The 24,600-nt window shown below is 52.0% G+C and overlaps 1 protein-coding gene across 19 annotated transcripts in view; it reads right to left on the bottom strand.

Annotated features, from left to right (window-relative positions):
• Positions 1-24,600, bottom strand: part of TRERF1 (transcriptional regulating factor 1) — a 226,174-nt gene that overhangs the window by 41,513 nt on the left and 160,061 nt on the right. The window lies entirely within an intron of this gene.

Raw genomic sequence — 24,600 nt, 5'->3', positions numbered from 1 at the left:
GTGAGAGAGAGAGAGACAGAGAGAAAGGTCTTCCTTTTTGCCATTGGTTCACCCTCCAATGGCTGCCGCGGCCGGTGCGATGCGGCCTGCGCATCGCGCCGATCTGAAGCCAGGAGCCAGGTACTTCCCCTGGTCTCCCATGGGGTGCAGGGCCCAAGGACTTGGGCCATCCTCCACTGCACTCCTGGGCCACAGCAGAGAGCTGGCCTGGAAGAGGGGCAACCAGGACAGAATCCGGCGCCCCGACCGGGACTAGAACCCGGTGTGCCGGCGCTGCTAGGTGGAGGATTAGCCTAGTGAGCCATGGCGCCGGCCCCAAACTTATCTTTTAATCCCAAATTTCTTTGAACTTTTTTTAAAAATTTATTTATTTATTTGAAAGGCAGAGTTACAGACAGGCAAAGACAGAGAGAGAGGTCCTCTATCTGCCGGCTCACTCCCCAGATGGCTGCAACAGCTGGAACTGCGCCGATCCAAAGCCAGGAGCCAGGAGCCTCCTCCAGGTTTCCCACATGGGTGCAGGGGCCCGAGCACTTGGGCCATCTTCTACTGCTTTCTCAAGCCACAGCAGAGAGCTAGATTGGAAATAGAGAAGCTGTGACTTGAACCTGCGCTCATATGGGATGCTGGCATCACAGGCGGCAGCTCTACTGGCTACACCACAGTGCTGGCCCCTTCCTTGAACTTTTGAAAGTACCCTCATCTATGTTGGTTTGCTTGTCAGGACAACATGGTCACCAGCCTCCTGTGGCCTGTGCTCAGGGAAACATCTGTACCCATAGGTGACCAGTTGGCCAGAAACTTATGACTTGATCTGGTATAAAAAAGCAGTGAGGGGGCTGGCGCCGCGGCTCACTAGGCTAATCCTCCGCCTTGCGGCGCCGGCACACCGGGTTCTAGTCCCAGTCAGGGCGCCGGATTCTGTCCCGGTTGCCCCTCTTCCAGGCCAGCCCTCTGCTGTGGCCCGGGAGTGCAGTGGAGGATGGCCCAAGTCCTTGGGCCCTGCACCCCATGGGAGACCAGGAGAAGCACCTGGCTTCTGCCTTTGGATCGGCGCGGTGCGCCGGCCACGGCGGCCATTGGAGGGTGAACCAACGGCAAAGGAAGACCTTTCTCTCTCTCTCTCTCTCACTGTCCACTCTGCCTGTCAAAAAAAAAAAAAAAAAAAAAAAGCAGCAAGGGCCATTTGGATTCTCTATGTTAGAAACATGAACCAGGCAACCTGGGGAGGTTGGTCTGGTGTGGTTTAAGTCCACTCAGGTTCTTCAGTGGACTACAAACTGGAATGTGAACCCCCGAGTGCACATAAGGACTTTCTAGGCACTGCACAGGCACCCACAATTTTAGAGGGGGTTTGAGCTCCCAGATCCTCAACTTCTAAAGAAACTTCTAGAACTGATGAGTGAGCGAGGTGCAAGTTGTTCTTTTACACCTGCTGTTTCATAATCACCCTCCTCCTTTACAAAAACAAAGGCTACCCCCCCAGATCTCAACGGGGTGTCCTGCCTAGAGAGAACACTCCTTTCCCCTTCTCCCTCCCCTCTCCTGCCACTGCCTGCCAGCACATAAGGTGACACTGAGCAGACTAAGAAGGCAAGAGCAGTGAACCTCGAGCAGGTAGGGGGTTTCCATCTTTTTTTTTCAGTTAGAAAATCCTATCAGAAATAATTACAATAACAACTTTTAGTGGTAGCACACTATGTGACTTCTGGCATATAACCCAGAAGCAGGTCAAAGAATAGAGTGACCCTCATACAACTCATAGAGTGACACACAGAATGTGTTCCTGTCTACTGGTTCACAGCAATGAGAGTTTTAGTGCTCCACCTATACACATGCAATCAATGCCGACCCAGGAAACAAGATTCTTACATGGATACATAAACAAACTGAAGATGGCCGGCGCCGCGGCTCACTAGGCTAATCCTCTGCCTTGCGGCGCCAGCACCCCGGGTTCCAGTCCTGGTTGGGGCGCCGGATTCTGTCCTGCTTGCCCCTCTTCCAGGCCAGCTCTCTGCTGTGGCCAGGGAGTTCAGTGGAGGATGGCCCAAGTCCTTGGGCCCTGCACCCCATGGGAGACCAGGATAAGTGCCTGGCTCCTGCCATCGGATCAGCGCGGTGCGCCGGCTGCAGCGTGCCGGCCACGGCAGCCATTGGAGGCTGAACCAACGGCAAAGGAAGACCTTTCTCTCTGTCTCTCTCTCTCTCACTGTCCACTCTGCCTGTCAAAAAAACCAAAAAACAAAAAAACAAAAAAAAACCTGAAGAAATAGCCCAGCTCCAGCTCCAGCTCCATTTAATTTCTGGGCCTGGTCATAAGTGCAGAGATGTGCCTACTCTGTGATGCCCCAGGCCTTACATTATGAGCTGGTCATACATATACCAATATGTGTTAATATATAATGAATACATATAATAAATATATAAATATATATACATACACCAATAAATATTGCTATACACCAATAAAAAAGCATACCTTAAAAAGCCATCTAGCACTTCCACCTCATTAAGAGCTACAATTTCAATACAATTTTACCTTTTATGTTTGTTAATTATCCAAATTAGTAAGATGTTTATGTTGCTTTGATCAATTATGTCCTATTAATAATTGTAATGATATCTCAAACTAGAAGAAAAATGGTAATACTTAGAGCTTTATGGTTTCAGGAAATTAAAAAATTCCAACTCCGTATAAAGTTGTTATAGAGAAATACGGTAGGGAAACAAATGAAAGTTTTAAGCATACAAATATACTATATATATTACATTAGGGTAACATTCTGCTGGGGAAGTGAAATGGAAATAAAATTTCAGGGAGAGAAAAAGAGCACTGACTATTAGAGCAGAGCGCATTTGTGCATTGTGTAACATGGATGACGGTGGGTATCAAATGGCGATGGTGTTTAGATTCCACTGGATAAATTTAAAACAGTGATGTCATCGTTTTACTTAAAAATATCAATGTTTACAATATCCTGGAAACAGCATCTTCTGCAAATGTGTGATTAAAAAAAGGAGATGTAAACTTAAAATCGGGTAAGGGGCAAAGAGTTTTGCCAAATTCCTTCAGGCAGGATTTAAAGCAGAAAAGTCTGGCATCGCCCTCCATCTGGGAGCAAGCTGAGCTGGTCTCATTCCCTTTCTGAACCGCAAGAGAAAGACATGGAAAAGTTCTGGTGGAAATGAAGTGCGATGGGTGATGGGAAGCGGAGAGGGGAAGAAAAGGATGGCCAGAGACCTGGAGCAGACCCGAACTTGAAGCGATGCTGTGAGCGGCAAATGGCCCCCGGAGGACTCTGAGCAGAGCCAGGACTGTTCTGAGTTTCAGAAGCAGGGACCCTAATTCCCCTTGAGGCTCACACTGGGGTCCCTGGCGCCTGGAAGCTGGTTAGAAATGCAGGCTGTCAGGTCCAGCTAAGACCCACTGAGCTGGAAGCTTCATATACTGAGACAACGCCCACCTCCAGCTGCACCAGTTACATGTGCATTTTTTTTTTAATTTACAAACTTTATTTTTTCCCAAAGAAACCTTTTATTTAATGAGTACAAATTTCCTAAGTACAACTTCATAAATATAGTGATTCTTCCCACCATACGCGCCCTCCCACCCCACTCCCACCCATTTTCTCCTCCCTCTCCCCTTCCCAGTCCCATTCTCCATTAAGACTCATTTTCAATTAACTTTATACACAGAAGACCAACTCTAAACTTAGTGAAGATTTCAACAATTTGCACACACACACACACACATACAAACACACAAACTGAGAACAAGTTTTACAGTTAACTCTCATAATACAACTCATGGAGGACAGAGGTCTTGCATGGGAAGTAAGTACACAGTGACTCCTGTTGTTAATTTAACAATTAACATGTTAGTGACTACCCGAGGCTCTTGACATGAGTTGCCTAGGCTATAGAAGCCTTCTGAATCCACAAGCTCTGTCAGTGTTTAGAAAGGCCATAAGCAAAGTGGAAGTTCTCTCCTCCCTTCAGAGGAAAGTGCATCCTTCTTTGATGGCCCCTTCTTTCCTCTGGGGTCTCACTCACAGAGGTCCTTCACATAGGACACATTTTTTGCCACAGAGTCTTGGCTTTCCATGCCTGAAGTGCTCTCATCGGCTTTTCAGCCAGACAGGAAGCCTTAGGGGCTGATTCTGAGGTCAGATGCACATGCATTCCTAGCAGGCGCTTCCCGCATCCAGGTGGACATCATTAAGACCTGACCTATCTGCCGGCGCTGCGGCTCACTAGGCTAATCCTCCACCTTGCGGCGCCGGCACACCGGGTTCTAGTCCAGGTCAGGGCGCCGGATTCTGTCCCAGTTGCACCTCTTCCAGGCCAGCTCTCTGCTGTGGCCAGGGAGTGCAATGGAGGATGGCCCAAGTGCTTGGGCCCTGCACCCCATGGGAGACCAGGATAAGCACCTGGCTCCTGCCTTCGGATCAGTGCGATGCGCAGGCTGCAGCGTGCCAGCCGCGGCGGCCATTGGAAGGTGAAGCAACGGCAAAGGAAGACCTTTCTCTCTGTCTCTCTCTCTCTCACTGTCCACTCTGCCTGTCAAACAAACAAATAAACAAAAAAACCTGAACTATCAGCATGTGTCGCTCCCCCTCTTCATGGAGGAGCAACACAGGACCCTGCCTAGGTTTCCTATCCGAGTCACGGCACCATTATGTCGCTCCCCCTCTTCGTGGAGGAACGACACAAGACCCTGTGCTGTTCTTTTGTCTGCTCGGCCCTCCCCGGGTTTGCTGCTGGTTCTTCCCAGGGATGTTCCTGGTGCATGTTGTCTCTCTCCTCCTTTATAGTCCTCTTCCACCAATCCCAACTCTGCTACCCACACGCCGAGCACGCTGCTCTCCTCCAATCAGGAGCAAGATCAGCTCCTGCAGCTCAGTCAATCAAATTGGCTAGAGGCAGCTGTGTAGAAGCTGTTTACTCCCTTCTCAGTGCCATATTGTGGGAGAGCAGATACATAGAATAAGTCTTAATTCCAGTAACTTAGTCTAGTCCGAGTTGCTCCCCACAAGCATGGAGCATGGAAAGAGGGAGAATGAAAGAACCAGCCCTCACACAGCCAACTGGAAGTGACTCTCCTTCCTTCGAATGCTCGGCCCTTCAGGGGCTCATGACCCCGCTGGAGGAGACACCCCGTTCCCTTCTTCACACAGCCCTTGTCCTGGTGGCCTCACCCACCACTCATTCTTTGCAGACTCCCAGTGTCCACCAGCTCCTGATCAGCTGTCCTCTCCACGTTACCACGTCCATCTTCAACGGCAACTCAACATCACCTCCCACAAACTGGCCACTGTTTCCTTCGATCTGCCATGCTGCCTCCTACACCAGGACCTCTGCACGTGCTGCCCTCCCAATTTGGAGAGCTCTTTTCCTCCCCACCTCCTATTCATCCAGCTAAGTATTAGCTGCCCTTTAGATCCCAGCTTGGACTATACCTTCTCAGAAAGCCACCCTGACCAAGCCCCAAGCCTACCTCATGTTCCTCTCTACCTGCGTTCTCAGGCCATAAACCTCTTTTGGACCACTCTCAGTTTGTAAGTGTACTTCTACCAAAGCGCTTATCTGATTACTGGACCTTATCTATCGAAACAGGACTCAGATCTGTTTTTACCAACACTTCTATTCCCATAATAACAGGAATTATAATGGGAATAATTCTAATGCCCAGCACATTGGAGCCCCTCCCCACCCCCCCCACCCCCCCGTGATTTGTTACAGGAAGGACACCATTTGTAGAATCAATAAATCCATTAGATCACAACAATGAGATAACAACGATCAAGTGTCCCTCGGAGTTGAGATAGGCAGAAAGAGTCAGGACAGAGCCATTAGATGTTCAGTTCTCATGGAGAACGGCCAGATTTCACGTTGGTCCTCCCAAACAGGAACCGGAAGTAGAGAGAACCAGCGATGGTATTCCACGCATGGACCAGTGAATGAGTCAGGTGCAAGGGTCCATCCTGGGGCATGACGTTCTTGTCAGGCTAGATTTGTAAGGTGGGGCTAAATCATGGTGGGCCTTACAGGACGCCCAACAGTGCGATCCTGTGGGTGTAAGCCTGGCAATTTCAGATTTCCCCACCTGACTTATACCCCTCTACTCAACCTTCCTCAAAAGCCTTGCACGGAGTCACCTCCCGCAGGGGGAATTACTGTTGAAACCACTCTCTGATCTCAGGTCCGCCACCATGGGTCCTGTGGCCGGAAGGGAACCAGATCACTTAACTCTGGCTGACATGCTTGCTTTGTTAAAGTCTCCCCTAACTGTGGGGCAGTTTGCCTTGTGATGACTTTGCCTTCTGAGCTAGAAGAATCCATTCTTTATTTGCTGCTAACCCCCGAGCTGGAATGGAGTCTATTTATAAGCACAGAACTCCAGATGGAGCCCTAGATAGGGTCCCCAAGTGGGGTGTCTGGGTTTATAGTACCAATATCACCTAGGAATTTGCTACAAAGGCTAATTCTTGGGCCCCCCCTAGACCCCGGGTTGGGGGCCCAGGAGGATTCTAAAAAGCCCTCCTGGTGAGTCTGACATACGTTCAAGACGTTCAAGTAGAAGACCACTGCCTGGGAAGCCACCCCATCTCCACACGCTACAGATGAAGGAGGGAGGCCCAAGGTCATGACCTCTGGGCTAGAACAGCGCCTGGCTTGCAGCAGGTGTTGAGGAACCACTTGCTCACTGCCAGACAGGGAAAATCTCTTTCCTGCAACAATGCAGGGCAGGCACGGCAGAGCCACGCGCTGTTTATTTTCCATCGCCTTTATGTATTTTTTGAATAGGTACTACAGTCACATGGCTCAAAATCCAAAAGGTTAAAAGGATTTGAAAATGATCCCAAGTAAACACTTGAAAGCAAAGTGCAAAATTATCACAAGTTACAAACCACAGTATCTGTGAGAAGCTTTCCTCCCACCTGACGCCTGGCCACCCAGCGCCCCTCCCGGGATAACTAGCTGGGGTCTCACTCGAGCACATCCTTCGAGGTCTCACAAAAACACGCGTGCACACACCTCTCTACACAACAGCAGCATGACCCTGAGGCCGAAAGGCTGTTTGAAACATAAGGCGACAACCTAGAAATTGTTTTTTCTTGGTGGATTAGTCAGCCTCATAGAATTGTTAGATTACCAACCCCAAGATGGAAGTGTTCATTATTTTTCTAATAAGGGAACTGTTTTACTCAATACACAATTTCCTAATGGGTAAGCGGTACCAGGAGTTTTTTCATTCATGAAGGAATGAGAGCAGCTACTATATTCACATTTCTCTGGTCAATTCCTTCCTTAGAGCAGGATTCCAGGATTCCGAAGGGGGCTTAACAAATAGATGCCCACTCAGAACCGAGGTGGGTCTCCAGGTGCACCCCTGCTCCCCGCCCCCCCAACCCAGGCAGCCTGGGACTGCCCTGACCCCGAGATGGTGTGTCTCCCTGGCTCCACACCTGATCTGAAACAAGGGACAGATTTCTTTCTCTAGAAATTTTTACTTTATTTTATGCATTTAGAAGACAGAATGACACACCCACAGAGAGACAGAGAGAGAGAGAGAGAGATTGAGAGAGAGAGAGAAGCAGCTAGAAAGATCTTCCAATTGCTGGTTCACTCCCCAAATGGCCACGATAGCTGGGGATGGGCCAGGCCGAAGCCAGGGGCCCGGGACTCCATCTGGAGTGGGTGGCAGCAATGCAAGTACTGAAACCACCACTTGCTGCTTCCCAGGGCGCACATTAGTAAAAAGCTGGATTGGAGGTGAAGGAGCCAGGACTTGAACCAGGAACTCCAATATAGGATATGGGTGCTCCAAGCGGCAGCTTAGCCACTATGCCACAATGCCCACCCCTCTATTTTCTGTTAAGGGCTTAGTGCGCCAGAGCGACAGACATGTGAAACGTAGCTCATACAAGGCTCTACAGACACCTCCTAGTGCAGGGCTTGGAGCACGTTTCCTGTCCAGGGCAGGCTGGCTGGTATTTTCAGCACAGGGGACCATCCGGTCACTACTACAGCTCTGCTGCTGCAGCGTGAAGTCAGCCATAGAAGATCTGTGAATGAACAGGTGCGGGTGTGTCGCAACACAGCCTTGTTCATGGATGCGGCAACATGAATGTCAAGCGATCTTCCTATGTCAAGAAATACTGCTCATTTTTTGATTTTTCTCCATCCTAGCTCACAGGCAGTCCGTGGACAGGTGTAGGCTGGATTTGGCTCAAGCCATGGTGGCTTGAGCTCTGTTCTGCAGCATCAAAGGCTTTGCCCCCCACCCCTACCCCCCACCCCAGCCCTGACCCTGAGGCGGCAGGAGGCAGGCACAGCCTGCAAGGAGGATATCTGTCGGAAGGGCCATCCTTTGAATTCGAGAGGCAGCCAGGGAGGAAGTTGACTTTGGCCGAGGTTTCAGTAGACTTGTTTGCTTACAATTCAGAAGGGGTAACACCCTGCGCCTGCCAGACCACCACTGCTGGCTGCAGGAAGAAAAACCAAAGAGATTTTCCCTTCTCCAACCCTGGTCTGTCACTCCAGGACTGCACACACACTACCCCACAAATGGCTTGGCTTATGGTTCCGTGACGCCTCATGCTCGGGTTTGTCCAGGCTTGGCTGGGTCCTCGTGGGATTCGTCGGGCTCCAGCTCTCCCCCGACCCCCAAGGCGAACTAGGAGTCACAGGCCATGCTCTCAGATGAGGGTACTTGGTTCGCAGTCTCCTTCTTTGCAACGCTGTCATTCTAAACGCTTTCTGATTAGCTTCTAAATAAAGCCGGTGGGTCTGCTCTAATCCAGTAACCCGATTACTGTGGATGCGCTTTGCCAGCGATGGTGGTTAGTGCCTGAAACCTCCTCCCCACCCCAACTCCGGGTCGTGCTGGGCTCACTCTTGTAACCTTCCTAGCCCTGGGTGCTCCCCGCCTGGGGTGCGCGCTGGCTCTCAGCAGTGGGAAGATTTTCAAGGCTCCCTTTGGGCATCAAGGGACATTTATTGCTCCAACCTTCAGCCTCATCCTGAGACATCCGTTGTTTCTGCAAGTCCTGAGAATCAGCAGGAAGCCCAACTCACGGACCCTGCTTCCTACCTGGGTGCCCAGGGCGGGGAAGGGACAGGAGAGCTACTGCACCTTTTGCTGGAGAGTTTCCTGGTCCTTGTTGTCATTTCCAGCTCTTTACCAGGAACTTTATCATTGCCTCCTCCTGTGGCTGCCCAATGCCACTCCTCTCTCTCCAGAGCTGGAATGGAGTGGTGTGGGGAGAGGGGTGGGCGCTGCAGCAGGCTGGGTGACTTCCTGGAGGAGGAGGAGGCAACCATGGTCTGAGTGGGCCTTCTTGATATATTCCTGGGCACATTTTTCAAACCACCCTGGGAGGAGAGCCGCACATGAGCACGACTACATTCGGTGCTGCTAGAGAGGCACTGGAGTCCCAAACTCTGGTTCCACTGACTCTGTGTGATCCTGGGCAAGGCATTTGCCCTCTCTGGACCTCAACATGTTTTTATATATACAGATAACTGAAACAGACACCCGCCTTGTCCTTTATGAGCTTGTAGATGCACTGTCTTTAAGTCCATGTCTCAGGGTACCTACGTGCAGAGTGTGGAGACCATCTGGGTCTCCATCTCCCCTTCCAGGGCACACAGAAGTCACAGAGGGGGCAGTGGCATGGGACGGATGGGACCCATGCGCCCGAGCACTTCCTGCATCTCTGGGGGGGCAGAGCGGGACATGGCTCAGTGCAGCCCCAGTGCCGATCAGGTCAGTTATGGTTGATGGTCCCAAACCAACTGCATCTTGGACACCAAAGGGAGAGATGCAACAGGCACTGAGCAGGAAGAAGCATGTCACGGACAAGGACCGAGGTGGCTGCTGGCCTGGCTCCCTAGGGAGTTCCTCCCACCCCACAGCTGACCTCCTCCCCAGCTCCCCAGCTCCTTGGCAATGGTGGGGTTGACTGAGGTCCCAGCCCAGGGGCCTGCAGAGGGGAGACAGCTTGGGAGACCCCCTAAACAATCCATACACTTGGCCTCCTTGAGAGACCTACATGCCGGTGGCTTCCTCGTGGGGAGCATCCGTTTCAGCCATACTGCACATGCCCAGGTCTCTGGGCACAACCTGCAGTATGCCAGGAGGGATGAGCAGGGCAGGGCTCCCAGAAGCTTCCAGTTGAATGGGCCAGGGCCCTCAGGGCTGGGACACGGACATCAGCGCCCTGTTCCACCCCCTGTATTCTCCCATGCACACTCACTCTGGAGACCTTCCAGGCCAGGACTCTTCTCTGGGAGATGACAACCCACCAACCTGTGTCCTTAAGTCCACAGTCTGCGGAGATGAGCTACCAAGAGAGCCCAGAGAATTTCACAAGGAAGGGGTTCCCCCAGCCTAGCAGGGTGAGAGCCACTGTATAAAGCTCAGGTCTCACAGGAAGGCCTGGACGCTCCAGCCAGGGCCCCAGGTGGTGCAGTGGGCAGACGTTTGCTGTTGGGGGCTCAGGGGGAACCTGGACGGGCACTCAGTTGGAGGGGTCTGGCCCAGATTCTGCAGAAAGGATCCTCCATGTCTGGAGTTGGGGCACGGGGCCTTCTGAATCAGCACTTGGGGCCACAGCCAGAGAAAGATTCCCCAGCCCTGCAGCCATCCCAGGCAAGGCAGAGCAGGGCTGGGAGAATGAGAGGAGACTTCCCTCTGGCTGCTCCACCATAGCCCTGGGGAGCATGGGGGATGAAGATGGAGGGGAAGGGGCAGGGAAATCTGGGCCCTCTGGCCCTACCTGCAGCCCCAGAGTGAATTATTAATCTAAGAAAACACAAGATCCTAAGAGCTCTGTTCCTGTTATTCAAGGCCACAGCCGACATCCCCAGGCACCCAGCTGCCAAGAGCCTCCAGCAGGTCTGTGCGCAGACTGGCCTCCTTTGCAGGGCACCAGAGGGAGGGGAATGGCCTCAGGGTCACTATGTTCTGGCCACACACACCTGGGACAATACCAGCCCCACACAAGTCCAGGCAGGCTGCTGGGTTAGGGGTTCAGTTCCCTAATGCCCCTGCCAGTGAGCTTGGCTTTGGCTTGTAGTCTTCAAAGACAACGGAATGTACAAAAAACAAATGCTCTGGTCACCCAGGACCCCAGGGAAGGGGTGGGTGTCCAGGGGAAAACCACGCGCTTCTTTCTGGACAACAGCTCCCAGCTCACGGGTGGCAAAGTCGACGATGCTCCTCCTGCACTAACTGCCCATTAGCGCCCTCGGGTGGGGGTGTTACCACTCTCCCGGGCTCTGCTGCCTGCATTTCAGACAGGAAGCCCCTGGCGGAAGGCCCAGGCTACCCCAGGCTATGACATCAGTGCCACTCTGGGGCATTCTGTAAACACCGGCAGCAACACAGACCCACATCCTGGGCAGTGCCACGGCCCTGGACTCCGCTTACAAGATAAGGGGGCTCGGACAAGCAATCCCAGGGCTTCTGGCTCAGAGTTCTAAGGTCTTTTGGGGAAATTCTGGGAGTCAACAAACAAACCGGAGGGACCTCTGGCGTCTGGGGCTGCAGGCCCTCCCAGCAGCACTTCCTGAGTCGTTCCCTCATCCAATCCCCTGTGGATCCAGTTCTGGCCTGCTCCCAGAGGCCCTGGCGGACTGTGAGCATTGCTCACGCACCCACCTCCCAGCAGCCATGACCCCTGCGGGGCCTGTGTCTCTGGGCCCAACCTGTGCTTCCCGCCTTGGCGGTGTGAGAGCCCACGCCCTGCAGCCCTGGAGGTGCAGCCCAGCTGCCTGGCTGCCTTGCACAAGTCTCCTGTCCTTCCCTGGGCTGCAGGTGGTCGGCCTTGCCAATCACAAGAGAGGGGCTCCTCACTGGAAGGTCCCTGGGGAGCCTCGCCCCTGGTGGCATCTTGTGCAGGCTCTCAGGGACCTTGCAAAGCTAATGGAGGGGAAAGCAAGGAGTGACGAGACCAGGGGACAGTGTGGGGCCGATGTCTTGGAAGGAGCAAGTCTGGGGAAGCTTTTGGGAAGAGCGGGTCAGGAGGGCCTTGTTCTAAATTTGTTGCAGATCACAGCACGTCATGACTAGAAAAACTGCGTGCTTCAATTTTAATTGGAAACAAATGCTTGGTGTGGGCATTTGGCACAGTGGTTAACATGCCGCCTGAAACGCCCACACCCCATATTAGAGTGTGGTTCCAGCTGGGGCTTCTCTGCTTCCGGTCCAGCTTCCTGTTAATGTGTACCCTGGGAGGCATCAGATAATGCCTCAACTGCTTGGGTCCCTGCCACCCACACGGGAGACCCAGACTGAGTTCTGGGCTCCTAACTTTGGCTTCACCTAGCCCCAGCTGTTGTAGGCATTTGGAGAGTGAACCAGCAGATAGAAGCTCTCTGTCTTTCAAATAAAATGAAAACAAATAGAATAAAAATGAAAATGGATGCTTCAAAGAACTCACTGTTACAGAACCAAGCTGGAAGTGAGAAGTCCCCACTGCTGTTAGGGGTTCTGGGTGTAGAGGCTGGGTGGGACCCCAAGGTTGGCTTTAGTCTACCAGATGGCTGCTGAGATGCCTTGGGGAATGAAGCGGGTGGCCCGCCTTTTCTGGGTTCACTCCCTGCCCAGCAACTTCCCTTTGCTGTTCTGAGAGCCAAGGACTGAAGTGTTCATCAACCAGGGGTCCCTGCAGTTGAACAGAGAAGACAGAAACAGGGCCCCAGAGCCTGGGGACCGCGGGGAGGGTGTGAGTGTGAGGGCCAAGCCCAAGCCAATGGTTCTACAGGCTCAGACATGCAGCTCTGTTCATCAAAACACTACTGGCCCAGCTTGCTAACCTTGGGCATTCTAGCTCTCAACCAACACTAGATTCGAACTTCCGCAGAAACAGAATTGTGTCTTCACCTCTCTGTTTTCGTATCTTTCCCTTTTCCAAGGGGCCTGGAGCACAGTTTGGTCCCAAGCAGATTTACTCGATGTTCATGGAATGCAGCAAACAAGTCTGTCGAACATAACCCTGTGTGCCTGGCTAAAGTCTAGGATGTGAAGGAGCCAAGCCACTTCCCAGGGAGCCCATCTGATCCAGAGCTCTGCCGAGGATGCTTGCGAGCAGCACCCAGCCCAGGCACCCTCCAGCCCCAAAGAGGTGGGCTGCAGAGGGGAGAGCAGGGGAGGCACCCAGTGCTATGTCCATGAGCTGGTCTAAGATGCTGCTGACCGGAGGGCTAGGTATTTGGTTCAGCAGTTTAGCTGCCACTTGGAATACTGGCATCCCATATCAGAGTGCCTGATTTGAGTCCCAGCTACTCCACTTCCAATCCAGCTTCCTGCTAATGTGGACCTTTGGGGGCAGCATGCAATGGCTCCAGTACTTGGGTCCTTGTTACCTCCATGGGAGACTTGGATTGAGTTCTAGGCTCCTGGCTCTGACCTAGTCCAGCCCTGACTATTGTGGGCATTTGGGGGAGTATAGTCAGTAAATGGAAGATCTCCCTGTCTGCTTTTCAAATAAAACGCAAATAAATAAATAAATAAATAATAGAAAAAGGTTTTAAGTGTTGAGCACATGGGAAGGAAGATTGGTACTAACGGCTAAGGTGCTGGGCACCAACGCCAGGCCATGCAGTACTAAGCACCCCGCACCGCTCCCACAGACTCACAAGGTGGGAAATGCATCCACCACCTTTGTCAACCTTTCAGTGACACTGTGATGAATGGTCTCAACTGCGCCCCCTATTGACCTCTGTGTGGATTTCTTCAGGCTCCCCACTCTGGAGTAGAGGTGGTATGATTTTTTTTTTTTTTTTTTTTTGACAGGCAGAGTGGACAGTGAGAGAGAGAGAGAGAGAGAGAGGTCTTCCTTTTGCCGTTGGTTCACCCTCCAATCGCCGCCGCGGCTGGCGCGCTGAGACCGGCGCACCGTGCTGATGCGATGGCAAGAGCCAGGTGCTCATTCTGGTCTCCCATGGGGTGCAGGGCCCAAGGACTTGGGCCATCCTCCACTGCACTCCCTGGCCATAGCAGAGAGCTGGCCTGGAAGAGGGGCAACTGGGACAGAATCCGGCGCCCCGACTGGGACTAGAACCCGGGGTGCCGGTGCCACAAGACGGAGGATTAGCCTAGTGAGCCGCGGTGCTGGCTGGTATGATGGTTTTTGAACTGTCAATTTGGTTAGGCTGAACTTCCGTTCAGAATTCCCTTTCCAGGAAGTTGGTCAAGGCACAAATGACACATGCACACTATCTGTAGACAAGTGTATACACGATAGTATCATTTGAATAGCCAAAGGCTGAAAACAACCCAAATGCCCACCAAGGAGGGACTGATTAAAGCGGATTCTGGAATGAACACATGATGCAGCTGTTCAAAGGGAAAAGAAGCGGCTGGTGTCGTGATGCAGCGGGCTATGCAGCTGCTTGTGACACCATGACCCCGTACTGGAGCACCAGCTCGAGTCCTTGCTGCCCCGCTGGTGAGCCAGCTTCCTGATAATGTGCACGAAAGAGTAGTAGATGGGTGGCCCCTGCCACGCATGTGGGAGACCTGGATGGAGTTCCAGGCTCCTGGCTTCGGCCAGGGCCAGCCCTGGCTGTTGCAATCATCTGGGGAGTGAACTAGCAGATGGAAGCGCGCACTGTCTCTCTCTCTCTCTCTCTCTCTCTCTCTCTCTCTCTCTCTCTTTCCTTCTCTCTCTGATGCTCTGCCCTTCAATTAAATAAATAAATAAATCTTAAAAACAGAAGGAACAAGGAAATTCTCTATGAACTAATATGGAAATATCTCCAAGGTTAACTTAGAAAGGTCCAGAACAGGGGCCGGCGCCGCGGTACAGTAGGTTAATCCTCCGCCTACAGCGTCGGCATCCCATATGGGCACCGGTTCTAGTCCCAGCCGCTCCACGTCCAATCCAGCTCTCTGCTGTGGCCTGGGAAAGCAGTAGAAGATGGCCCAAGTCCTTGGGTCCTTGCACCCTCATGGGAGACCCAGAAGAATCTCCTGGCCCCTGGCTCCTGGCTCCTGGCTTTGGATCAGCACAGCTCCGACCGCTGTGGCCAATTGGGGAGTGAACCAATGGAAGGAAGACCTTTCTCTCTGTCTCTCCCTTTCACTGTCTGTAACTCTACCTCTCAAATAAAATAAATAAAATCTTTAAAAAAAAAGATCCAGAACGATGTGAATAATATGTTATCTTTTGCATAAAAACGGTTAGAATAGAGTACGTATGTATGGACGTGTAGTGTATCTGCATGTAAACAGCTGATCCTTGTTATGCGTGGTAGTTATGTTCTGCAAAGTCTCCATGAACACAGAATTGGAGAATCCTGCACCAGTGCTCCCAGGGGGAATCCAGGGTTAGGTTCCTGTGAGCCCCTGGTCACAGCGATGGACACATAACCTTGGTCTGTGTCTGTCTCTGTTTGAAGACACCTGGTTTGGTATACATTGAATCATTAACACTGAACTCATGGCCAACAGAACTGTAACTCATATCTGCATGGAGCTTCCCAAATATGTGTATTTTCTCTGTAAGGCACATTTCAGCCTTCTTGTTCTTAGACAGCACTGTAGACTACTCTTGGGGACCATTTTAGGCAGTGAAGTCAACAACCAAAAGCATAAAAATGTGAAACATTTAGCCAACTAAGTAGACTGAAAAGGACACTTGCGTGCTGGAAGAAGGCAGGCCTGCCTCGCCACACATGGGGAAACTCAAAATTCTTACTGCTCCGTGCACATCTGCGAATGACCGAGAAAGCCCTGCAACTGTCGATTTTCTGACTGCGAATGAATTCTGAAACGTAGGAGAATCCACAAACACAGAATCCATGAGGAACGAGGACTGCGGTATACGGGTAGCTGTTGGTACGTGCATAAAGAAAATCTAGGAGAAGCCAAGAAGTGAGCAACAGTTGTGTGGGGGAGGAGGTGAAAACCAAGCTGATTGGGAAAGGAGCAGGAAGGAGACTTCTCATTTTATAGCTTTTTCTACTTTTCCGAGTTTTTGAACCATATCAATATACTCCTTCTTCAAAAAATAAAAAGATGCAAAACACAGTGGATATACCTGCATGCACACTTAAAAGCAATCCACAATGTATTTTTTTTTTTAGACAGGCAGAGTTAGACAGTGAGAGAGAGAGAGAGAGACAAAGGTCTTCCTTCCGTTGGTTCACCCCCAAATGGCCGCTATGGCCAGCGCACTGCGCCGATCTGAAGCCAGGAGCCAGGTGCTTCCTCCTGGTCTCCCATGTGGGTGCAGGGCCCAAGCACCTGGGCCATCCTCCACTGCACTCCCGGGCCACAGCAGAGAGCTGGACTGGAAGAGGAGCAACTGGACAGAACCGGCACCCCAACCGGGACTAGAACCCGGAGTGCCGGCGCCGCAGGCGGAGGATTAGCCTAGTGAGCTGCGGCGCCGGCCAACAATATATTTTAATTTAAAGCAAAATGACCTTACTAAGCTTTGGAGGCAGGGCCAGGCCTTTTCTTCGCTCACAGTTCTGTTCAATGGAGCTCTGTATTTGTCTTGTATGTAGAAACCCCCCATCATGCATACGCTATAATTTCCCTGTTTGGGTTCTCTAACAAGGAGCCAGAGCTAGAAGCTAAGGACTGAGTAAAGGAACTGTGGTTCAGAATCCTCTGATGTGCTTACGCAAGGGGTCTGTAAAACATTCATGGAAAATGTGTGTTCTGGAAAAATCCATGCAGATTTCAAAAGATTTTGCATCAAAATAAACCTATCTTTTCATCCCAGTCTCCCATAAATTTTTGGAAATACCTTTGTATTCTCTCCTTCTAATGCCAGTCTTTTTTTTTTATTATTATTAAAGTTTATTTATTTATTTGAAGGACAGAGATACAGAGAGAGAGAGAGGGACGAGAAAGAGAGAGAGAGAGAGAGAGAGAGAGAGAAAATCTTCTACCAGCTGGTTCACTTCCCAAATGACCACAACGGCTAAGGTTGGACCAACCTGAAGCCAGGAGCTGGGAACTCCATCCTGATCTCTCCCGTGGGTGCAGGGGCCCAAGGACTTGGGCTACCTTCCCCTGCTTTCCCAAGAGGTTAGCAGGGAGCTGCATGGGAAGTGGAGCAGCCGGGACTGATCGGGCTGAGCCACAACACCGGCCCCTGGTGCCAGTCTTTGACAACTGTCTTGCTCACACCCAGTGTGACAGCAACGTTCCTTTAGTGGCTTGCTCTAACTTCTTTGCAAAGCATTGAAAACTTGACTTACCCGACACCCATTCCCAGCCGAGGTTGACCAAGGTGACTTACTGTCATGGGAACAGCCCTTCTCTTTTTTTTTTTTTTTTTTTTTTGTGTCCATACATCATCACCCAATATCCCAATTCCCTTACATGATTACAATAACAAGTTCCACTGGTATACGTGGTTTGGGGGACCAGCACAGTTGGTGCTCACCAGGCCCTGGTTATGTTTGGGGGAGTGGGTGCTCTGTCTGGGCGGTGCTGGCCAGAGAGCTCTGGGGAGGTCAGCTGCCACCCCGTGGTAGAGGGTGGCTAGAGACAGCTTGGCCCGTGCGTGGATGCATCTTGCCAACTCTGCCAGTCAGGAAAACACCAGAAGCCGTGCATGCTGCCCTCTGCCATTGTACTTCCTGCATTTCCCGCAGGAGTTAGTGTCTCCAGGGCAGGCACAGACTCCCTGGGGACTGAAGGACCCAGAGCCGGGGGTGGGGTGGGGTGGGTAGGTCCACACACAGCCATTTTTTTCCCCTCTTTTTCTAAAAGGTAGGATTCCTGGCAGAGCCAACGTGTAGACTTCACACTTTAGGAAGCAGAAGCGGGAAGGCAGGGCTGTATGACCTCCTTGCGTGCCAGAGAGGTAAACCCCAGCTGCAGCCCAACCCTTCAGGGCTGCTGTGGAACCCTCCGCCGGCCTGGAGCCGAAGACCTGGTCCCAGCTGATGGCCCCAACCCCTTTCACACAGAAAATGGCGGCTACAGACCCTTCCCTCAGCACTTCCTATTGCCCACCAAACACAGGTGCACACTTGCACAGGGGGAAAATAGGGTGTGGACAGCTTCAGAGTCAAGGATAGTAAGGGCAAAGGCCCTGCGGCCGGTGAGGACATAGCAGACATAAGGAACCCAAAGGCGGCCAGAGTGGGGGAACAGGACACAGGGATGGACCTGGGAGGGGGTGCAGGAGGAGCCACACCGCCCAAGGCTGCTGTGGCTCCCTACCTTTATCTTCACCCTAAGAGCACCAGGAGCCACCGAAGTGCCTTGAGCAAGCACGTGGGAAGGATCAGAGTGCCACGGGGTAGACCAGGGGTCAGCAAAGACGTTCTGCCAAGGGCCAGGTAGATAGTACACGTCCTGGGTATCACAGCCAAGAGGTAAAATAGAGGCCGCTGTATAGATACTTATCTGGTAAGAGAAAAAGTAAGTCTCTACAAATTCTTACAAGAAACTCAAAACCAAGTAAGAACAATAATTGAGCACAATTATTTGTAATCCAGATCTACTAATGAGAAAATGGAATTGTTTTTGGGAGGGAAAGCATTTCACTTAGCTGGGGTTCCAAGTCAGGGCTCCCACATCACCCAAGGTGCTCTGTAAAAACCATCTATAGCTCAGGGGCATGCAAAGTCAGGCGGGGGTTGCATTTGGCCCATGGTGCAGACAACAGACTAGAGAAAGCTGAACCAGGCTAAGGCAAGACTTAGTTTCGCTGGGGTCCAGGCCAGGTGGTTGGGAGGGTGATGATGGAGGGTGTTTTGGGGTGAACAGGACTAGGGATGGAATGGGCATAAGGGTGGGAGGGGAGGTACCAGGATGTCAGGTTCACACCGAGGAAGACCAGAGCCCAGAGAAAGTGCAAGCGAATTCTGAGACCTACGGCAGGCGCTGCCACTGAGGCAGCTGGACAGAGGGCTCCAAGGCTCAGGCAGGTTTGGGAAGCCTCTGACTACAGTTATACGGTGAGCAAAGGCAGGGACGTGAGGAGGAGGAAGGCTCAGAGAACACTCAAGATTGGTCTTGGAACTCAGTGTGTACACCTTCATCGCATCACTTAAAGAAACACTGAAACTGTTTTGCCTGCCTCCTCCCTCAGACTGGGACCTCTTCCTAAAGGTGTCTCACCCATCTCTGTTTTCAGGGTGAGGCAGGGAGGCAGGGCGGGGGGAAGGGGAGAGCTTTTGCTCCCACAGCCAACACAGTCGTCAGCTCAGTTCCCTGTGGAAGTGGCTTCCCTCTCATGGCCTGACTCTCCCCTGTGGCTGCCCCCGCAAGCTGCTTTTCTAAGGGTCACTGGGCCCTTTCCCAATCACCCTAAATCACCCACGTGTGTGTGTGCGACATACATATTTACATGGGAATCTGCTCCCGACCAACCCTGGAAACATGATTTGTGGTGACGGTGTATTGACAACACACCCATCAACTGTCAGCTCTACATGTCTAAATATTATGCTCCATCACCCAGAACATCAGGTTTTTTTTATTTTTAATTAAAAAAGAAGTTAAGCAGTAATTCCACTCCTGGCAAGGAGAGAAGAAGGGGAAAAAAGCTGCAGGTTAGAGAAAATTAATTTTTTCTCCTTTTTTTCCAAAAGTGTCATTGATTAATTTATTTGAAATGCAGAGAGGCAGAGACAGACAGGTGAGAAAAAGCTCCCATTTGTTGGTTTATTCCCCAAATGCCTGCATCTGAACCAGGGCTGGGCCAGGTCAAAGCCAGGAGCTCAGAATTCAATCCAGGTCTCCCACGAGGGTGGCAGCAACATCAAGTACCTGATTTCCCTAGGATGCACATTAGCAGGAAGCTGGAATCAGAAGCAGAGCTGGGGCTTGGAGCCACGCACTACAATACGAGATGGGGGTACCCTATGTGGTGGCTAAACCACTGCACCAAACACCTCTTTTCATTTCTCTCTCTGTCTCTGTCTCTCTCTCTCTGTCTCTGTCTCTCTCTCAACAGAATAGTAAATAATTCTTGGCTCTCACTCTTACCACCCCTCAGATGCGGAGTTCAAGTTCGGAAAGTAAAGCGGTTTGCCTGATGACCATAGCATTTGACATCAATGGCAACTGGAGAAGATCAGCCTTCCCGGCCCCACGCTGAGTCTCTGATAGGAACAGCACAGCCGCTGTAACATTCCAGAAAGCACTGTACAGAGCATGGACACACACTATTTTATTTTCTCCCCACAACAAACTTCTGAGGGCTGAGTTGCTTTGTCTATTTGAAAGAAATTAGCAGAGGCTGATTGTCCCCAGCACAACTGGTGACAAAGAGCCAGGCCCCCGCCCTCGGCTGCCCAAGGATGCGGCTCCCCTGAGCTCTGCAGTGGTCCCCACTTGCTCACCCGCAGATGTCCTCAGCATGACGCCACTTCCCCCTGGCTGGATTCTTCCAGCTTTTACCTTTGACTTCTGAATACCAAAGAGGTAATCTTTCACCACAGCAACCCTCAAGCTTCTGTCACTTAGTCATGAACTTGGAAGTTTGAAGCTGATGATGCACTTTCTTTACATTTAAAAACAAACACACACAAAACGCAAAACTCTAGGCTTAAAGGGCTATTTTTCACTCGCTGGGAGAAGCCTCACTGGAGAGAAACAAACGGCCTATGTGGCAAGACAGCAGCAACGAGAGTCCCGCTTCTGCAGTCAGCACACCAGGGTTTAACCTCACCCTTCCACTGGCGCTGGGAGCAACCCCGGCAGGGACAGCAGTGTCGGCTGTTCCAGGTTTTGGTGGAGATTCAACAGGAGGGAGTGCAGAACACGCAGGGCATGTGGGGTGGAGGTGCTTGTGCCGGGTTCCTGCTGTGGTGGGGCCTCTGTGGCCATCTTTCGGTGTGGGTACAGTTTAGATGGGGCCCCGTGGTTCAGCCCTGACTGATGTGGTTTGGTTGTTTGTTTCCTAGGCAACCTTTAGCCCACCCTTTGTGTGGAGTGCCAGGAAGTGCCAGAAGTGCACACAGGAGCGGGAGAGAGAGAAAAACCTCCATAGCTCGGGGCCTTCCGGCACAGGAGATAATACTCCCAAAAGCACCAGTGCACCAAGGTTCGTTCCTTTTTAACCAGAAGAAAGACCCTGCGTCCAGGATACTGTTCCCCGGGCCGAGCAGGAAACACGAGAACGTCAATGCTCAGGGCACTTGCTCCTCTCTGCAGGAAGCTTGCGGGGGACTTGGGTTCCATCCGGGTCAGGGGAATCCAGGGGTGGGCAAAAAGGGATCTGCATGTGGCCGTGGGCCAGGATGAAGGCGCTCTGCTCTCTGAGGTGTCGCTCGCAGGCACTTGGAGACCCCAGGAGAGGAAAAGAGAAGTAATGCTTTTGTGGCCATCGAAGGCTGAACACTCTCCATGCTTATCATGAATGACAGAAGCTTGAAGGGTATGTCCCAGTTAGCTGGAGTCATTTCAGTCCTTCCACGCACCCAGACAGCTGATACCCTCTGTGCGCCCTAAGATTCCCAAAGGAGACCTGAAACCGTGGGCACCACCAAACCCTTAGTGTCCTTTCCATCCTTTATGCTTTTAAAGATTTTATTTATGTATTTGAAAGGCAAAGTGACAGAGAGAGAGAGAGAGAGAGAGATTCTATTCACTGGTTCACTCCCCAACTCCCAAAATGGATGTAATAGCCAGCATTGGGCTAGGCTGAAGCCAGGAGCCTGGAACTCCATCTGGGTCTCCCACATGGGTGGCAGGGGCCCTAGTATTTGGGCCATCTTGCGATGCCTTCCCAGGTGCGTTAGCAGGGAGCTGGATTGGAAGCGGAACAGCCGGGATGCAAACCGGCACTCAAATGGGATGTTGGCGTCACAGGTGGCAGCTTAACCCGCTGTGTTACAATGCCAGCCTCTACAGCTGTAAGTTTTGACATATGAGGTGTGACAGCCAAACTAACACAGATTTTTTTCTTCTTTCTTCACAATTTCACGGATAAAAGATTTATCTTTATGATGGATCTTAGCAACCTTGGCATGCAATATTTTTTCCTTCCTTGAGACCTTTTCCTGTCGACTTAAAGGGGGTACATCGTGCCTTCTCTTCGGCAATATCCACGGTGCCAGCACTACTACTGTTCTGCTTTGGGGTCGTTATTAGGTAAAAGAAGCGTTAGCGGAACACAGGCACTGAGCTCCCACAGCAGAGGATCTGATAAGCAAGGTGCAGCACCCCCGGCGGGACACAGGGGACAAAGCCCTGCAGCTCACCGGTCAGAGATCTCCTCGCTCTACTCAGTTTAAAGCTCACGGATAGTTTATTTCTGGAATTTTTCATTGAATATTTTTGGATTGCGGTTGACCGTGGGGAACCGAAACCACAGAAAGGGAAACCGTGGATAAGCAGAGACCACTTCCTTTTCTGTTTCACGAGGGCCCGCCTCATTCAGATTCCAGGAAACTGGCAGCAACTCTGTCTTTATTGGCCATTTCCTTGCTTTTCGCTGCCGTCTCTCCTCCTCCAGCTTAACCAGCAGCCCCCTTGGAGGGAAGTGGGATACAGCAGCAACCTGATCGACTCCCCAGGGCTCATGACAACCCCTAGTGACGTGGGAAAAGAAAAAGTGAGGCCAACTACTACAACTGTAGGGGGGCGCTTTCATGCCCGTTTTCTCTCCCAGGAGGCTGTGTCCTCATTTTGAGCTATGGAAGCTTGGAGGGTAGAAGACAGCCCTGGAGAGTCAGCCCAGTGGTGGCAGCTGACGCATGGGAGATGAGACCTGTAGGTGTCCAAGCCCCAGAGAGCCTCCGCAGACCACAGGCTGCTGCTCCCAGAGCAGGGCCAGTGTCTTCACGCGACTGTGTGTCCTCTAAGAATACACACCAGGAGGCCTCACTGCCGTGCAAAGAGCTAGACTCCTATTTGCTTCTGTTGCATCGATAAAAATGTCACAGCTCCCTCTGGGTGGCTCTCCTTTTGTTCTCTGCTCTCGGTTTTCTGGATCTCACCCAAGTGTCCCCCCTTGTCCCTTGATTATCAGGCTATAGGTTCTCTCCTTCTTCCCGGGATAGTCACAGGAGTTCCAAGCATTCTCAGATGGGGCTCTTTCAGGCCCTCATCCCCTGCCCACCCCCCACCCCCAACCCCGCTGCTACATAGTCAGGAAATGCAAACCCCATACAAAGATAACAGGGACCAAATAGCAGATGAGGTCGGCCACGTGACTTTGTTGGGCAAAAGACTTCCCCTCCCATACCTCAGGCTCCGCTTCTGCAGAATGAAAAGGTGGAGACCCCATGAGCTCCAAGGAGGTCCCCCTGGCCTCAACCTACTGGGGAAGGTCATACCCAGATGCTGTCTGTCCCAGGACATGCAACAACCCGGGGCCAGGCACCTAATGCCTGGAGACAGCACCTGCTAGAGTCACAGGGCGCAGGGAGCCAGAGCACATGGGTTTCGGTCTGTTCTGCCACCTTTTGGAAAAGGGAAGCGTGGGAGAGGTATCAGAGCGGACTTAAGCTCTCGTTATCACGTTGTTGTTTTAAAGAACTAGAATAATGGGTATGACTAGCACGGGCAAAGCATCTTTTAGCAGGGGGATCACCAGCAGTGAGAAGGAGCAGGTGGCCGGTCTCCAGAGCTGCACTTAATGACTCATGTGAGAGCCTTGGGTGGCTCAGCAAGTGCTGGGCCCATCGCCTGGGGCGTGGGGCGTCTCCTGTCTCTGAGCCCACAGTAACCACCGATGGTGCCTCGGACACTCCCAGGCACCATGGGTCTCCAGCTCCTAGTTCTGCTGTCTAGGAGAATCCCTCTCTTCACACCGTGTGGGGCTCAGCTGACGAGGGGAACTCAACCTGGGATGTGAGCCAGGGAAGAACAAGCCATCTGTTAGTGGGCCTGTGTATGGCCAAGGCCAGGCGTGGGCTGTCAGCAATCAATCCTGGCTCTGGGTAACCAGCGTGAAGGAGGGGCAGGAAGCGTGAATCATTATCAAGAATGAGGCTGTTAATAGACGTTGAGGTTTGTGGGTGGGGATGGGTGCTCAAGCCCAGGCAAACAGGCCTGGCCACTCAGCTGGGTGGAAAATGCCCAAGGCCTCATCCTGGTAGTCTCGGCATTACCAAGAAGCCCCCTCGCTAGCCCCAACGACATCCACGCTCGGGCTCCCCAGCAACCCTCACCCTTCGGAATGAGCAACACTGGGGAGAAGGAGACTAGCGGTCGGTGCACAGTCATTTGTCCATTGTCCCAGAGTGAACTTCTAGGGAAAGTTGCCTTGGTGGTGGCCCAGATGCCCTGAGGCCTTAAGAGAGATGGAACCCACACAGGCAAAACCTTCCGACCAGTGGTCAAACACAGCAGCAACCTGACAATACACAGGTAGACAGGAGAACTTCCCAGGGCTGTCAGACTGCTAACGGAGGCTATGGTGCTAACAGAAGCCAACAGAAGTGCTAACAGGGTGGAGCTGGAAGCACTGCCCTGGGTCTCACACCTATCTCTACCACCTGTCCCCTGGGGCTCCTCTTCCAGCCCCCTCACCCTGCCTTCCAGGGCCATGCCCAGTCTTCCTGTGCCAGCCTCCTCCAGGAACCCTCTACTGACCACCCAAGGGCAAGGTGCTATGTCCCCCTGGAAATGTACCCGGAATGCCTGACAGTCATAGGAAGATATTT

This window comes from Oryctolagus cuniculus, chromosome 5 (assembly GCF_964237555.1).
Source record: "Oryctolagus cuniculus chromosome 5, mOryCun1.1, whole genome shotgun sequence".
NCBI classification, from domain to species: Eukaryota; Metazoa; Chordata; class Mammalia; order Lagomorpha; family Leporidae; genus Oryctolagus; species Oryctolagus cuniculus.
The sequence above is the reverse complement of the archived record's forward strand: the minus strand, read 5'-3'. Positions and strand labels throughout refer to the sequence as shown.